Source organism: Tasmannia lanceolata, unplaced genomic scaffold (genome assembly GCF_043159265.1).
Source record: "Tasmannia lanceolata isolate RefF3 unplaced genomic scaffold, GAP_Taslan_0.1 ptg000018l, whole genome shotgun sequence".
Classification (NCBI taxonomy): domain Eukaryota; kingdom Viridiplantae; phylum Streptophyta; class Magnoliopsida; order Canellales; family Winteraceae; genus Tasmannia; species Tasmannia lanceolata.
In genome coordinates, this window is record NW_027518695.1 from 52,968,954 (window position 1) to 52,982,514 (window position 13,561).

Below are 13,561 nucleotides of genomic sequence, written 5' to 3' on the forward strand. Positions count from 1 at the left end.
GTAAGAACATAAGAATGAAAATCATAAAAAGAGAAGTCTCTCACAGTTAAGAGCCATACGTTTCAGAATGATAGAATTAAAGAAAAAGGAAACGGTGACAAGTAAACGAAACCACAGCTAGAATACATTGGGAAATATACAAAGGCTTTATAAGGAAACGGTAACTAATTCAGTCTCAGTTCAATCTGCATAATCAGCAATTTGATATATTTCTAATGGATTCAATAGGAAAAAAGCGTAAATTAGCCACCCAACTTCATCGGTTTGGAACAATTTTTGTAAACTCCAACTTAGACCAAGTATGGTAAAAGATACGGTTGAGCCAATGACTGATGCAGCAAGTTTCTTATAAACATGTAAGAGAAGTTTTCTATTGACTTAATATGGCCAAAACCAAGTCGACTCGGTGAGTCAATAACTGCCTTAAAATTTTCTAACATTGGTGCAGAATTCGGTGTGGGTTGAATGGGTGAAGACTTGTAGTGCATTTAATAGTGGAAGTGATATGAAACCCCCATAATATGGTAGGTGGTCTCATCACTTCCACCAATAAGGAAGCGCATGTTATTGAAGGGAATATTAGGCCTAGCTTTTAGAACTGCAACTTTGACAAAGATCAGTAGCAAAGGCCATACCTTAAGATGTGAGTAGACACCGGAAAATATGCTTGAAATTTCAAAAATACAATACAAGTTGGGAAATGTTATCAGCACTACGGTATTTTGATGAGGGCACTCCTCACTTTATTAAAAGTACGGTATGGCCCGCACCATAGGATGATCCAAACCGTCCATTAGATGGGCCACAGCCTAAATAGGTTGTGCCCTAAAAAAATATTTCCATAGGTTGATCCTAACTCTCAGATCTATAGAGGGTTAGGATCAACCCTCTAACATTCAGATCGGAGGGTTAGGATCAACCTATGGAAATGATTTTTGGGGCACAACCTATTTAGGCTATGGCCCATCTAATGGACGGTTTGGATCATCCTATGGTGAGGGCCATACCGTACTTCTAATAAAGTGAGGAGTGCCCTCATCAAAATACAGTAGTGCGGATAACATTTCCCTACAAGTTTCATCAAATAATGCACAGTAGAATTTCAGCTAAAATATGCACCAAGATACAAAAAGGAAACAAATAGAGAAACATTTATATGTTGTAGTGCTCATTGCCGCTCACCCGCACACAGCCCCACCGCTGTGTGCATTTACTTGCATAGCACAAAATATCCATAATAATCTAATAGAAATATAAATTAAACCATAATTATTCCAAATGAACAAGTCTCTATGATTCACTAACAACAACTGTTTGCCATAAACAATAACTGTATCAGTAAAACCTGTCTCCATACACGCATTAGGGTGACTTATCTCGGTCACTGGTGTAGTGGACCCTAAGCAGATAGAATGGGTGCGATGAATGACTCATGCATTGAACGGATCACTTTACAGAATAGCATGTGGACAAAGATATGGATAAGGTTATTCCGTCAGTCAGGACCCTTTATATGTCCTTAAACCTGAGATGTCCTTTTAGTCTATGGGCGAGCCTTATGGCTTTGGTCTACCTAAGAGTGGTTCCTGGTTTAGGATCACTTACGGGCAATGCTACGTCATCAGGTAACCCATGATATTAATAGTGAAGCCCAACAAGGAGTCCTCCAACCCAACAAGGAGTCCTCCAACTGTCTTGTAGAGGAAAATCATTTACAGTTATGATCTTAGTAAAGGCCTTCAATAATGGATGGCTAGCTAGCTTTGATAATTTTTTATCAAATGGTTTTCGTAAAACAATGGTGGTCTTCAAAAGGTATTTGGATATGCATTTGCGGGTTCGAGCTGATAGATTGAATGATATACCATTGGGTGGGCCCAAGGGGTAATTGATGTCCATCCTCCGTTAGACCCAAACTGGAAAATGAGAATGAGAGGAAGAATGTACACATTGGATGTGATTATGGGTATGTTGATCTGATGGTCTTCTTTAGGGTAATGTCCTGGTGGAGGTTACTTTCCTAATGCGATCGTAACTAGACTACTTGCATGAGATTGCAGTAGGGCCTTTCATGACTCCCTCGAACCATATGGATCGTTGGATGATCTTGGTACCGGATTTGATCGTTTGCATGGATGGATACGATCCACTGTATGAGATACAGGGAGGAGGTACACTATACATATAGTGTGCACAAGTTATTAGAAAGGAGTACTTATGGTGGGTGCATATTTATTAACATATGCTAAATTGATACTTTAATCCTATTGGTTGGAGGTTAAGTGAAATCCTATTGGCTAGTTTTTATCTTGATTCCTATTGGATAAAATAAAAGGGAGAGAGAGAAATTTAATTAAAAAAGGTTTCTAATTTTCATGTTGCCAAATAAAAGGAGTTTTATTTGGAAAAAAACATTTTGGCCATACCTAATTGTTTTGTGTTTATCAACAAATTAAATAAAAGTTGTTTTATTCTAAAGAAAAAATGACGGATGGGGGACATACTTTTTGCTGAATTTTCACCGGGTCCCATCAATTGAAAAGCTTAGTGACGGGGGACAATTTACTGTTTCTGACAGAAAAATGATCACAATGTCCTGTTACAAAAGAAACACGTTATACATGTTCCCGCCCCTTTTTTCTCTTCCCATGTCACCATTCTTCCTTGCTTTTTCACCTTCGTTCCTCCGGGAATATGACTTTGCTGGCATATGCTACCTCCCGGGAAGTTTTTCAGTCGAAAGGTTACCATCCTCCTCACAGGAACTCTATTATGTGAGTTTTTTTTTTTTTTTTTTTTTTAGAGTTTTGCTCTCTTTTTTATAGCTTTTTCTTAGTTTTTTTTACCTTTTTTTTTAGTTTTTAGGTTTTTAGAGGGAGGGCAAGATTAGGGCTTGGGAAAGAGAGTGGCATGAGGGTTTGGCCGTTAGGGTTTAGGGAAGAGCAAGGGCGAGATTAGGATTTTGGGACAGTGCATTGTCAAGGTATTTAAAAAATTAAACAAACTCTTGGATAGTGGACTATCAATTGACAGTGCATTGTTCAGGAATTTTAAAGCAACCATAAACTCCTGGACAATGGACTATTAATCATGATGCACTGTCCAGTTATTCGACCCAAAACACATTAGGGAAAAATGGGGGGTTGTGAAGTCAAAATTTGAGGTTATCAAATTACCTAAAAGGGATCATAAATTTCGGGTTATCAGTTATCTAAAGGAGGGTTATGATGGGGTTACAAGTATGTGAATGTGGTTATTAATTCCTAAAATAGGGTTATCAATTATCTAAATGGGTTAAGAATGTACTTATCTAAGATGGGATTCCAACAATGTAAAATGGGGTTATCAAATGAATTAATGGGGATTATCAAGTATTTTAATGGGGTTATCAACCCATGCAGATACCTATATAAGCACATTACTAGGCATCTTCATGGGGTTATCAAGTCCTAAAATGGGGTGTTCATCCATCTAGAAGGGGTTTCCAAATGTCTTCATGGGGTTATCAAATGCAAATACTCTGTTTACAAATTGCTTAACAATGTGCTTATCTAAATTGGGGGTTTCAACTATGTAAATGGGGTTATCAAATGAATTAATGGGGGATTTCAAGTATGTGAAAGGGTTATTAACCGCCTAAGCTGGGCTTACTAGGTGTACCTGCATGGGGTTATCCGGTAATAAAATGGGGTGGGTTTTGAACCCTTTAGAAGGGGTTTTCAAATATCTGAATGGGGTTATCAAATACAAATTGATGCCACCCTATTTACAAATTGATGCACATAAAAACAAATTTACAAAGAGTACACATCAACTCCATATAAACTCCATTCACATTTAAAAATTTACAAAAAATCCACATAAACTCCACCTAAAACATCATGTCAACAATGAGAATAACCTAGCGGAAGTCTTCACAAAATGGTAATAAGGCCATCTTAATAGCTTCGCGTGGTATATCTTTAAGTCTAACATGTAGAAGCGCTTTCACCGTCTTCCATATTTTTAACTGCTTCTCTGATATTTTATCACGGCCTGAAGTTAGATAGCCCCAATAACATACTTGAAAACCCCATTAGCATACCTAGTAAGCCCTGCTTAATAACCCCATTAACATACTTGAAAACCCCCCATTAATTTATTTGATAAACCCATTTTACATAGTTGAAACCTACTATGTATATATGCATTTTGGCAAGTGATTTGTAAATAGAGTATTTGCAACAGTTTGTATTTGATAACCCCATGAAGATAATCCTAAAACCCCTTCTGAAGGGTTGAAAACCCCCATTTTAACACTTGATAATCCCCTAGTACTTCATTTGATAACCTCATTTTACAAAGTAGAAACCCCAAACTTAGAAAAGTACATTCTTAAACCATTTGGTTAATTAATAACCTTATTTTAGGAATTAATAACCCCATTCACACACTTGAAAACCCCATGATAACCCCCTTTAAGGTAATTGATAACCCCAAAATGATGAATCCTTTAAGGTAATTTGATAACCCAAAATATAGAATTGACAACCCCCATTTTGCCCTACTGTGTTTTGGGTCGAATAACTGGACAGTGCACTATGGATCAATAGTCCACTGTCCATGAGTTTGTTTTAAAAAAAAAAAATACCTGGACAGTGCACTATGTATTGATAGTCCACTATCCAGGAATTTTTTTTTTTAAAAGAAAAAGAAAAACCTAGACATTGCACTATGTATCGATAGTCCACTATCCAGGAGTTTTTTTTTTTTTTTTCATTTTTTCCCTTCTTCTTCTTCCTCCCACATACAACAAATAAACCCTAAATAATATGCAAAAATATATTTCCGTTATCATATGAAAGAGAAGTAAACCGGAAAAAACAACCTAACAATCTATCCATTTTTTTTCTTCGTCTTCTTTCTCCCACATACAACAAAGAAACCCTAAATAATATGAAAAAACAATATGAAAAAACAGACTTCCATTAACAGTTAAAAAACCTAATCTAAAAAGTGCAAAACCCTAAAACAAATCTCAAATAACAGTGGAACGGCTTGAAAAACCTAATCTATATAAACCAATACCCTACTTTTCACTTTCCTCGGAGCTCCAACACGCTGGCAAGAGGAGTGGCGGGAGGAAGACCGTGAAAATAGTTGGAAAAAAAGTAGAAAAGTAAAAAGTAGAAGAAGAGCCGTGTAGCATAAGTGAAAGGGCATTTTGGTTATGGTCCATGTCAGAATCTGTACTTTGTCACTGTGGACCCCGATCCGAGAGAGGCGGCGGGGACGTGTGCCCCCACGCGAGTCAGTCTCAAGATCATCCACGTGAATGGAGAGCTCTACCAAGGAACTCTCGAAAGAAGTGCCTCTCACAGCATGAGTGGCGATATAAAAGGTGAGATACCTCTCGATTCGGGGACTAGCCCAGATTCGAGGCGTACCTTAAACAAAGAAGAGCACCTCATCCGCCCAAGTGTAAACGGCCAAGGATCCCATACTATGCTCTGTTGCAACGGATAACTAGAGATTATAAAAAGAGGGTTCGTGCCTGGTTACGAATTCGGAAGGTCTAAAGAGCACCTCATCCGCCCAAGTGTAAACACCTGGTCTCTTATGCCATTTACTTAATAATTTTGAAGAGTTTTGGGCAAAAATCATATGAAATGGGAATGAATATCTCCGAGAAGATGTCTATCTAATCATGCATGTCTCGGAGATGAAATCAAAGGCACACAAGATAAAATAAAAGAAACATGTGTCACCTAAGCATAGCTAGGTTATAAGTGACATGCCTAATGGGTGTCTAAGTTCTGGTGTGCAAACACATGCATGTCACAGCTAAATGTATAGGATCTGTACATGAAAGTAAGAAAACACAGCAAAAACATACAACACAAATCAACTCTATACCTGACTGGACAAAATGAGTCCTAACTCTAATGCGACCTGACTCGGACCAAGATGGCCGTCCATCCCAGCTGCTTTACGTATCCCAGCCTCGGGAAGAATCGGAGTCAACGTAGTTCGATGCCCTATTCCAAACTACTATGCCTAACCATCTAGAACCGCTATCCTAGACTCGATCCATTAGACTCAACTGATTTTTTAAAGCTTTTTTGTATGATTGCTTAAATTCAAGTGAATTGTAATTTTCAGGACTTTCTATATGCCCTAACTAATGCAAGATGGTTAGCCTTACACTAATGCAGGTGGGCCCTACATCCTATATGTATCTAGGCTGTGCAACCTAATGAAAACCATGGGCTGACTATATGCTTCCTAGTCTAGCCATCGGTTCGACTAAGTGTCTAACCGATCAACTTGAGGCCTCCTAACTCTAGGGACACTCACGCGACAGGACACACCATATCAACAAATCAGGACAGACATCCGACTCTTAAAACACCCTAAATAGCTAGGACAGACTCCTAACTCTAGAGGAAGATCTTTTTGAATAGGTTTTGAAGTTTTTTTGTATTTTTGGGAGATTTGAAATGTTTATTTTTAAAGGTTTGGCTGGACCTGGGATGTGGATCCCAAGCTGCACTACGTACCCTGTTGAAAGGGATCAAGCCAACGTAGTTCGGAACAGATTTCCTAACTACTTCTAATGACTCAAGATTTTTGAGATTTTTGGTTTTTCAGATGTTTTTGTTGTTTTTAATCCTATCATCATAAGGGGAGGACAGACTCCCGATATCCCGCAAAGGTTGGACAGCATCCTATGCTTTGCGGGGGAAAAAGACAGAAACACGACTATGCAAGGGTTGGACAGCATCCTATACCTTGCAAGAGAGGATAGAAGAACATGATCTGATGAAAGGTTGGATAAAATCCTAACCCCTATGATGATAGAATTTGATTCCTGAACAAGAGGACTGACTCTCTAGACTAAAGACGGATTCCTATGCTAGTGAACTATCAAACTAAGATAAAGCTCAACAAGTAATAAGGAAAAAGAAACCTTGTGCATATTTGGCAAAGGTAAAACAACCAGCCGGGCCGGACAGCTACCTAGCCCTAGGGTGCAACAAATGTGCAACCCAATACCCATAAGGGTAAGGGGTATGTTGCCAAGCCGAGTAGGATATTCTCCCAAAACCAAATGATGCACAAAGAGGAGGTTTAGTAAGAGAATGAGACTGGGTAAGTCTCTTAGACACATAGGTAGGATAGAGAAAAATACTAACAAGGAAAAAGAGACCTTATGCATATTTGGCAAAGGTAAAACACATAGCCGGGCCGGACAGCTACCTAGCCCTAGGGTGCAACAAATGTGCAACCCAATACCCATAAGGGTAAGGGGTATGTTGCCAAGCCGAGTAAGGTGTTCTCCCAAAACCAAACGACGCACAAAGAGGAGGTTTAGCAAGAGAATGAGACTGGGTAAGTCTCTTAGACACATAGGTAGGATAGAGAAAAATGTTAACAAGACTGGGCAAGTCTCCTAAGCACAAGGATGGGCTCCAAGTTATTCAAATCATCTTAACCTATCAATTATTTCCAATTGTTTTGTCAAATTCTGACCCAAATACTTCACATTTTTGCTATTTAAAGAAACCCGAACCAACCAATCTTATGCTTGAGTAATATTATATGAATATAAAACAAGTATCACTACCAAACAAGAATGGGAACATCGAACAATGCTATGCTATTTCTAACATCATTATGTTACTAGCATGGAGATTTGAGTAATTCCTTTAACCTTACAAGATTATTTTCAGGGCAGCAAGCAATGAACTATTAGTGGACAGCAGCTATGTATTTATGAAACAACCAATGGGCAGCATTTTGTATATAATAATGGGCAGCAAGTAATGAACCATTAATGGACAGCAGCTATATGCTAGTGAAAAGAACCAAAGGGCAGCAATTATATATAGATTAAACATTAAGCAATGATCCACAATGGACAGCAACAATGTGCTAGTAAAAAGAATTAATGAGCAGCAGTTATGTATAGGACGGTTCCACTGAGCAATAGCCAACCTTCCTTTCCATTTTGCAGAAAGAAACGGACTATGTAATGTGGTGACAAGGATTTGAATATACCTGGGTAGTGACGCACAATCCTATATATGCCTATCATAGGAGTAGTGACTGTCCAGACAGCCATGATAGGAGAAAAAAGGAAACTTACTCGTGAAGTACCAAATTGTTGCAAAAGGAACATCATGGTCAGAATTATAGCAGAGATAACTTCAACAGCAGATTTATTGATGGAAGGAATTGGTCCCCTCAATCCATCCATTGCTGATAACACCTTCGTGCAACCACACTTCCTTCAAAGAATTTCCCCAGCCTATTGTGCTGTTCAGTGCTCATGTACTGGCTAGCAGTTGAAGCGGCTGAGTTTGTATCTGTGCGTCTGGATGAAAGAAGGCCAATATTTGCATGCCTGCATAGTAATGAATATAGGGCAAAAGTACCACCCTAGGTACCGGTGGTGGTGACTTAGGTGGAGGGGAAGGTCTATCAACCCTCAGCCTTGATTTCAACATATAGTGACATTCATAAGGAAGAAATTGCCGTGCCATCTCCTTCTTCAATTCTTCCCAAGTTTGAATTGGGAGTTCATCTAGTTCCCGCTGCCATTAATTCAATGATTGCCACCAAGTCTTGACCCAGTCTCTACATCTTGCCACAACCTTAGGCACTTGATCCCTTGCTGGTACTTTCCAAAAGTTGTTCAAACAAAACCCTGTATCTAGGGTGAGCCATGTCAAACGGATTTCAAATAGAAGCAGCCAATCACCAAATAAATCTGAGATCTTTGTGGTGTCACTGTTCGTAGTGAACTATCAGAGAATAACTGGCAGAATTAGCACTATTTTAGAGCAATAATCAGCTGTGCTAAGGAAGTAACTAGTTTGGTTTAGACACTTGATAATGAGGTCAACTTCAATAACTGCTGTTTGTTGTTGAAGTACTACCTTCATCAGGCTACAAGCTGAAAATAATTCACAAACAATACAAGCAGTGCACAATCTGTCCACACAAAATACTAATATCCACACAACATTACCAAGATGAAATCTTTGCCAAAATAGATCAAGTAACAATCAACACAACTGCCATCTATTTGAAGCCCTCTGCAATATAGTCTTCAAAGATAACACACTAACACTAAAAAGAGCTGTCCTTTCAAATCTTACTTTTCAATTTATGTAAACTGAAACTTCTAGTGCCAGCAACTATCTGCATAGGTCAAAGATGACATGTAGGACCTCAACCTCTTTCACATGCATTTTATCAAACACCTCCGAAGCAACTTTCATGAGAATTAGTAAGCAGCAACAGTAAGAACTATATTTTGTTCCTTTGTAATCTTCTTATGAAATATAGGGAACACCTTCCATCACCTAAAAGTTGAGAAGAATTCACCAATTCGCTACCTTAATTCTCAAGCTTTTTGATGGACTCACAAAAATAACATGTAGACAAGATCACAGATCAAGGCCACAATTTTATTTTATTTTAATCTAAGCGATGAATTGAATGAAGTCCATGGATTTGGCGCTCTTGCTTACAGACTTGACAAAATTCCAGGATTTTGAATGACTAAACAACAGGAAAGGAGATGAACTTACAGATGTCAAGGATTTCTAGGAGAAATCACTTGAAACTACCTTGGAACTCTAAAATTGCAACAAATCAGACATTACCGGACATATTCTGCAGTCTTCGAGCTTTCTTGTATAACTAAAGTATACACTCAAGATCTGGCAGATCTCAGGCATTATCTGATGGAAAAATGTTCGTCGGAGCTCCAGCGAGTTGATCGGAGCAGATGATCGAATCGAAGAAATGCACCGGTCGGAGTTCTGTCGGAATCCGACCGGAGAAGATGACCAAAGGAGAAGATGCTTGGGTTAGGTTTTTCTGATTTGGGGAAAACTCTCTCTCTCTCTCTCTCTCTCTTTTCGAAAAAATTTTCTTTACACGAAGCTTATGTTCGTATTTATAGGTGATTTTGGGGAACTGATATCGGCACTCCAAAATGATGGGCGCGCGGTTGCAGAAATTTTGATGAAGCGCGCGGACAGATCGTGTCCTATTCGGATAAAAAATCGCATCATTCCAGAATAAATTCGCCCCCCTCTCAGGATAAACACACCCCCCCTTTTCTGAACTTGACCTATGACTTTGCTCGACTCGTTTGCTAGGCAAACGCGCTCGGATTTCAACGAAATTTTGCAGGGACCTAGCTGAGACCCTAAGCTAGCCTAGGGTGAAGTTTGGGATCTTAATTGATTGATTTGGTAGGCTTTTGCACAAAATTGGATGGATTAGGGCATGGTCAAAATGGGGTGTCTACAGTCACCCATCGGATAGGTTTTGAAAACCTAGGACCCCCACCGTTCAAAATTCTAGTGAAAGTTTGTCCCCCATTGTTCATTTTCCCTATTCTAAAAGAATAGGAATTCAAGTGGGAAACGATTTCTCACCATGAAATCCTATAAAATGGAAAGAGTGGGTTGGATATGCAATTGTATTGCTCTTAGACGTCCAACCTCCTCTACTACATACACAATTCCCATTTCCCCTCTCTCTCTCTCACTTCTAGTTTTGAGAAAAACAAAAAGGGTGAAAGGATTTCAACATACACTTGGGATTGGATCTCAAGATCGGTTCTCAATATCTTTATCCTTCAATTCGTGCAACTCAAGGAGCCACTACTACAACTTCTAAAGAGCTTGTGTTTCAGAAACACCAAATACCAAGTGGTGAGTGGATCAAGTAGTGCTTATCTTTTCGATAATCTTGGGGTAAATTTCTCTTAAACTTCTGAATTTCAATTTGTCTGGGAAGAAAAAAATTTGTTTTATGTGATCGAAAGATTCTGCCGCGCGTAATTCTTCCCATGCCACCTTCCACCCTCTGCATTGTAGTGAAGAGAAATCAGACAATTTATTATCAGAAAGTAATACAATTCCAAATGATAAGTGAAGTTCAATGAGAATTGTTGTACTGATAGATTTCTTAGCATAGATAGCTTTGAAAGTTTTAATGGCAACTCTCCTATTACTGCATTCGAGGAAAGATGATTGCAAAGAAGTATATCATGGACCGGGTGTTGCATGAGAGAGCGGCCACTTAGGATGAATTAAATGAATAAGAAGAAAACAGAGCCTATGTGGTTGCTCTCTCATGCAATAGCCAGTCCTCAAAATGCCTTTTGTGATGGCCCCTAATAAATTCCTAATAAGATAGATGCATTAATCAATATGTAAAATAACAAATTTTAAACTTAATCATACTAAACATAATTAAAATATTAACTGATTGTTACCCCTAAAATTCAACAGAATGTTTGCCCATTGTTCTTGCATCAATGTGCGCTGCTATTCTATCTCATCTGTCTTTTGAGCTTCTGCAGTCTTTCTCTATCACTCTATAGGGCTCCATTCTCGGCCATGTCTCTCCTCTCCCATAACCTGAGAGAATACATCATCTCTTGTAGTTGCTCGTCGAATAGGCGGGATGATGAGTCTGGAAGTCCATGAACTAAGACTGAAAATGAAGAAACTTGATGTCAAATTTGTCTAGATAAACAAATTAGTGTATGAAACTTAAAATGTATATAGTTTTACTTGCGGGCTCACATGATAGTATAATAGGGCTTTACTTGTGAGTCTATATGATTGTATTAGTGGAGCCTACTTGTGAACGGTCAAATGAGATGGTGAATTAGGCTTACTTGTAAAGGCTACATGAAAGTAAACTAGGGTCAATATGTGAAACCTATTGTAAGTAGAAGTGCATCTGAAATATATAATACACTTTTTTATCGTTTTGTAAATCTCAAATACATAAGTTGAAGGGTCTGATATAAATGCAATATATTAGATTGACAATGATATGTGTAACGACATATTTTTTAACACCTTCATCAATATATCCATATCAAAGGTACGTCGTTGCATATATATGTCAATGCATCAATTGACACACCCCGATTTATAAACTGTGAGGGGCCTACTCTGGATGGGATCTGGCCCTTGTTATGGCTAGGCCATGCAACAAAATCAACTCTCATCGCGATTCTAACCTTCCCATGTGAGAACCTAATTCGTTGCTTCTTTGTTTTTTCACTGCCCACTAACAACCCCATTGGAGTATGAGAATTTTTCGGCGTGAGTAGATTTTGATACATGCTCCATCGTAACTAGGCCTAACAAATAAATTATTTGGATCATTGAACAGGTTCCACTTCACCTGCTCATAATTTTTCTTTAAATGGTTTGTCTGTGCATCATATAGAAACTCTCCAATGTACGGTTTGCAAGTTGTCTCAGGGAAAAAAATGCAAAGAAACCTTAAAATGTGATATTTTACGAGTAGATTTTTTTCAAGGAAAAACACCGGCAGCAAAGGTATATTAAAAGTGGGTGGTCCAACCATTCGGTGATCAAAACAATCTATCTATTGGTGTCGGTTGATGCTGAAATCTGGACTTGAGCCTAGGTTGAGCGTTGTAGATGAGCTTCGCTGTTTAGGATGACTTGCGATCACTGAGAATTCATTAAAGGGCCCGGTGTTTGGACACAGGAGCACGCTCTGATGCTCAAGTCAGAACGGAATACCAAACAGTTTAAATTAAATGCTAAAGCGAGGAGACCTTGAAGAGAAACAAATGGTGTGGTTGTGTGATGCATACTTTGGAGTTTGGTCCCCCTTTGAGAGACTAGTCCCTGGTAATTTGGAAAAATTAGCTTTAATGGAGTCCTTGTGATTGACCGACTTGCCTAAGAAGTCGGTTTCCATACATATCCTTGCCGCGAGCTAGGTTTCCTATTAGGGCACGGGTTCTATGATTTTTTTCTGGAAGAGGTGCGAAATGACTCTTGTGCCCTCGGTTGCCACTATGTGAACCTGAACGATATGTCTAGTTGACCGCATACTGTGGTACCCTGATCCCGCGAGAGGGGTGTGGGGCGCGAGCCGCCGCTCTCTCTCTCTTGGTCTCTCGTATCCACGCGATTGGCGTGTGCATTTTATTATTGATTTGAATTAATCTTTCCTGTGAACTTGGGATCACTAAGGCAATCCGAATTCCACACGAAAGAGACTGACAGAGTCGCCACCTAGATGTGGGATCTAGGACCCGTAATTAACCAGAAATCTAGACTCGCTACCTGGTTACGAGAATGGAAGGTATGGGGAGTTATCCACCACATGCACCATTCTTGCCCGATAATCGGTCTTCGATTCCAAAAGCTAACTCTTTTAAATTTATTTTAAATGGCTCATTCAACTCTATGTTAATGTGCGAACTAAGTGACATGCATCCTATGATCTAATTTCAATGTGAATCCTAAATGTGTATCTTGATTTATTAATTTGTCTGGATTCAATCTATGTGAAAGTTCTCCTAAAATTCTAATTTCATGGAAAGTCCTAAGTGATTTGATTAAGCATTTACAAGAAAATTAATATACAAAACACCACAATTTGTTTGTGGTGCCGACTCGCGGGTGGTATGCCATCAGACATCCAAGCTGCCTACGTACCCAAGCCTCACTGGGATCAGAGTCGACGTAGTTCGGTGCACTTAAGCTAAGCTACATAT